We start from the raw sequence: 5,734 nt of genomic DNA on the forward strand, positions 1-5,734 counted from the left end.
TATCTATCTGTGTGATAGAAGCCTAGTAGGATACCAGCTATTGTTTAATTGCTTGTCAAGTACTAAAGGCTGGCCACCTTCTGTACTAACTATGCGATATAACAAGTGTTCATGATCATAGTGATCTCTTAACAAATTCCTTTACTTCTATATGATTGATCAAACTTTGGGAAATAGAAACAGCTGAAAAAGGAGTAATAAAGTTGTGGTAGTATTCGGAATGGAAACACATTCGTGATACTAAGGTTGACGTGGTTATTACAAGGTTATAGAACGCTAACGAGCAAAAGTATAACCAGTATAATATTAGGAACGGAAGGTAGTAGCGATTACGAACTGGAAAAGAATGGGTATTGAGAAGCAGAAGCTCTAATGCTAAAAGCAATAATGAGAGTCTGTGCAATAGACTTGAAAGAATTTGGAATGATCACTTAATTCGGATTGAGTTATCTTACGATAATAGATCATATGTCATTATCGAGATGTCGCCTTATGAGATCCTTGAGGGAAGACAATGTCGATCTCCCTTATGTTGGGATGAAGTTGTAGAGCGCAAGATGCTCGGACCCGCAGTAGTCCAAAGGACCAAGGATATGATAGATCGAATCAGAGGACGGCTGGTAGTAGCCCAAGATGGACATGATAAGTATGTTGATTTGACACGAAAGGATAAAGAGTATGAAATAGGGGACCTAGTAATGTTATAGGTATCCCTTGGAAAGGATTGATGAGGTTCGGAAAGAAAGGAAAGCTAAGTCTACAATTTGTTGGACCCTTGGATATATTAAGACGTTTGGGAAGTTAGCATATGAGCTAGCCCTAACCCTGAACATGTAGCAGGTCGTAACGTGTTTCACGTATCAATGTTAAGGAAGTGTAATTCAGATGCCAGATAAATAGAGGCATATGAGCGCATAGATATGCAACCCGACGTAACCTATATGGAGCAACCAGGAAGGGTTATAGAGTGAAAAGGAACAAGTGCTTAGGAGAAGTATGTTGGGATGAAGTTGTAGAGCGCAAGATGCTCGGACCCGCAGTAGTCCAAAGGACCAAGGATATGATAGATCGAATCAGAGGACGGCTGGTAGTAGCCCAAGATGGACATGATAAGTATGTTGATTTGACACGAAAGGATAAAGAGTATGAAATAGGGGACCTAGTAATGTTATAGGTATCCCTTGGAAAGGATTGATGAGGTTCGGAAAGAAAGGAAAGCTAAGTCTACAATTTGTTGGACCCTTGGATATATTAAGACGTTTGGGAAGTTAGCATATGAGCTAGCCCTAACCCCGAACATGTAGCAGGTCGTAACGTGTTTCACGTATCAATGTTAAGGAAGTGTAATTCAGATGCCAGATAAATAGAGGCATATGAGCGCATAGATATGCAACCCGACGTAACCTATATGGAGCAACCAGGAAGGGTTATAGAGTGAAAAGGAACAAGTGCTTAGGAGAAGGATTATCAAACTAGGCAGAGTTTGGTGGTAGAACCACAATGTGGGAAAATTGACTCGAGAGTTAGAAAGTGTAATGCTAAGAAAGTATCCCCATTTGTTTTCTATCTGATTCCGGGACGGAATCCTTTTAAGGAGGGGAGACTGTAATAACCCCAATTTTTGAGAAATTTTGAAACCCTTATGAATAGTGTTTTTGCTGAACGAGAAAACTTTTCATGCCACGCTATGTAGGGGTTCTGTTATTGATCTTATGGGATATTATTAGTACTCTATGTGGTATATAAGTGTATGTAAAGATCGTCAGAATCCAATTCCGAACACTTTGATTTTCCCGGAAATCCACAAGATACGGAGAGAATTGAGTATAAGGTAACAGGATAAAAAGGATTTAAATTAAAGGATTATAAGAGAGGATCATAAAAGGAATACAATATATTGAGAAAGGTTAAGGGAACCTAAGTAATAAGATCCCGGGTATGATCCCTCAAACGATAAACGAGAACGAAAGATAAGCGAACCGTAAAACAAATAAGTGACCAAGAGACAAGCTTGTACAAGAAGCCAGGGACTGTGACATCATCAAACCACAAGGTGTGGACAAGTGGGAGCATTATGACATGTGCAAGGTGACATAGGCATGACAAAAAAGGAAGGAGATGTGGTGACTTTTTAACCACACAAAATCAAGGGCAACTAGGTAATTTACTAAATCAAACACAAAAATCAAGCCAACCAAGCCAAGCAAAATCATTTTCATCAAAATCAAAAAGAAACCAAGGCATGGTTCATCATGCTCTCGGCTTTTACTATTGTAAATGGGCAAGAATTTCAAAACTCAAGATCCAAGCCTCCTAAATTGGTAAGATAATTCCCTAATCATCTTCATGCTTAGTTAGGACTATATCATGAGTTTAAGCCATTAATTCCTTCTCAATCTTCTTCATTTAATCAAAGAAGAAGACTATGAATAGTGTTTTCAAGTTTTTAACTTGAAGTTTTTCTTGTTTATCTTGAAGATCCAAGCATTCTTAAGACTTCTCAAAGCTTCTTAAGGCTTCCTAGCTCCTCCCACCACTTCAAGGAAGGTATACCATCTCCAAACCCTAGATTCCTATATAATATAAGATGATTTTGATTAGTAGGGTGCTATGGTAGCTTGTTGTTGTGATTAGAGTTTAGGATTTGAAATGGTAGCGAAATGGAATGGTAAATGTTGTGGTTTTGATTAAAAGAACTTAAGTATGATTAAAGTTAAGTTTAGGCATAAGTATGAATGATTAAATTGAATTGGTTGGGGTTGTTATGATGTGATAAGGATGGATGTTTGTTGTATGATGGATTTGAGGTTGGATTTGAGGTTGATTTGGAATGGGTTTGAATGGTTTAAAATATTGGAAATCGCGTAAACATAGCCGTCGTAACGTCCGATTTTCTTTGGACTGTTTTTGTGCATAGCATTAGGACCCGAGAACCCCCTGATAGATTATGACCACTGCCATGTTTAGATAGCTCATGTTACGAGCTTCGTTTTGATATGTAGTTCGTTCGATTCCGATGCACGGTTTAGGAGAAACGACCGTTTCAAGTAACGGCGTTTCGCGAACGAAACTTTTCCCCTCGCCTTACTTTGAAACATAGGTTAAAGACCAAAAAGGGTTAATTAATGTATGAAATATTTATGGTAAGTGTGTTAGGCAGTTGGTAAGACACTCGCGAAGGAATCGCTTTAAAACTCGTAAAGGTTAAATTATTTAAAATGGTGGAGCCGAGGGTACTTGAGTGACTTAAGCGAATCAGTGAGCGCAAAACAAGCGTTAGAGTCTAAGTTAGTTAAAGTATAGATTTACAAGTGATTTTGGTTTAATTCCAACTTACTTGTTGTTTATAGGTTACCAGACTCGTCCCGAGCCTTTTATCACCCCAAGTCGCTCAGGCAAGTTTTCTACCCGTTATACTGTTGTTGTGATGTATATATGTATATGCATTATCTTGTGATAGATGCATGTTGGTTAATTAGCAAATGTTGCGATATATTGTAGCATGTGATATGGTATATATGCATGCCTGTTTCATATTCTTGAAATATATATCTGTTGATTCAGTTGATAATACCTATGCTAGAGGATAGCGGTAACTTGCATATACCCTTAATATAGGGACCCAAAGGTGAAAATATTTTCTAAAACCGGGAGTCGAGGATCCCGAGTAGATTTTGTATATATGGATATGGATATATATATATATATTTATATATATATATGGTTATAGTTTTCCAAACTATTAATCGAATAAGGTTTATTCGATAACTTTAACTTTATTTTATTATTGAATATTATTTCGAATATTATTCGAGGGCTTATGACTCTTTTATATTATTTATTGAATATTATTTCGAATATTATTCGAAGGCTTATGACTCAGTTTATATTATTTAATGAATATTATTTGAATATTCATTTGAGGATCTATGACTCCGATTATTTGCTGAGGTATATTCTTTATTTTATTAAAGAATAAGGTGTCAATAATCAAACTTATTTTCGATTATTCAAATAAAGATAATACTTTCATATAAGTATATCTTTGATTATTTAATACTCGTTTCAAGTATAAGTTTTAATACTTCTACTTCAATTATTTTTATAAAGATTATTCTTTGTGGGAATATTATTTAAATAATAATATTCAGACATTTTCTAAATATACTGGGGACTGATTTACTTCATTAAATCAGTTTTACTCCAAGCACTCTTTAAAGTATTTTCGAGTCTTCAAAATGATTTTTAAAAGTTAGAGCGGATCCCAAAACTCATTTTTATATTTAAGATCTTCCTTTTTAAGGGGATTTAAATACTCGCTCAAAACCTGAGGGATCCGGCTCTGTGGTGTATTTTATATTCGCAACAAGGTTGCAGTTTTGGTAAATGAATTGATTACTTGCCCAATGTTCGGGAAGTAAGCCCATCTAATTGAGTCGGCATAAGCGACAGGCCGGGGTACGGTCTATTAATGTGTAAGTGGCTGGGTGGCAGTCCATCAACGCGTAAGAGGCCGGGTGGCGGTCCAGCACAAGGTCCTTATGAGGCCAGGGTGATGACCGGTGGGGGATTCATCCATCTACTAGTAGAAAAGGTTACTTATTGGTATCTTTGCCTGATCAGCAAGATATCTGGTTTATGCCAAAATTCTTTTCCTTTCCAAAATTCATTGGATGTTTCAAACTCTGTTCATACCTTACATGACAGAGGTTTTCAGGAAATGTATAAAGAAGATGTATATGTGGATATATATATATATCAGAACTTAATGAAGTATATTATAACTTCATTTCCTTTAATAATATTTCAAAGATTGAATCTATTCAAATCTTGTCTTGTAGTCTCATCTATGTGATGAACTTTTGAAACTGATTATAACTTGAACGGTGGTAGTTCAAGTAGTATTGGGAAAGATATAAGTATATTGGGGTATTTGGTAACCTCATCTTTTAAACTTATATCTAATTAATAATTGTCTTATGAATGACAAAGATTTTCAGAAAAACGTTGAGACAAGGTTAGATATATGAGATCACCTTGCAACGATATTTTTTTTATACAGTTATACACTGGGACTTTGTGTATATTATGTATGGAAGAGGACTTCCAATATTTTCTAAAGTATATATGTATATATACTGAATATTTTGCGACTTCATCGCATTAAGATATCAAACTTGGTTCATTTCTTTTGACCAAGACTTTCATGAGTATTATGAGTAGGCTCATATATTGTAAATCATTATACATATTATTTTGGTGGGCTTGCTGCTCACCCTTGCTTTTTTTCTTCATCACACAACAACAGTTAGGAAAGATGGCCAGACTCCAGCAGACCCAGCGCAAGCGCGTGGGAAGCGTCCCGCGTCTTCCCGTTGATGTTGTAGCTGCTATAGCTGCAGAGGTAGATCTATTGTAGATCAGACCATCTACTTTTGAGAATCAATTATGTATAATTATAACTTGTGGCAGATAATGGCAATTAACTGTAAATTTATCAAGTAATCATTTTGGGTTGTAATAACTTTTAAATTGTGGATTCAAAGACTTGTACTTATTTAAATTTCATCTCTGAGACTATAACGGGTTGTGGTGTGTGTTAGTGTGGGGTCACAGCATAAGGTTATTTATTATTAATTAAGTGAAGTGATATTGTGGAAAGAAAGACCGTGACGACCCGGATCCCCGACCCCGGATCTGGGGGTGTTACATGTGATCTGGAGGTGATGGTGGC

This window comes from Apium graveolens, chromosome 4 (assembly GCF_009905375.1).
Source record: "Apium graveolens cultivar Ventura chromosome 4, ASM990537v1, whole genome shotgun sequence".
In the NCBI taxonomy this organism is placed as follows: Eukaryota; Viridiplantae; Streptophyta; class Magnoliopsida; order Apiales; family Apiaceae; genus Apium; species Apium graveolens.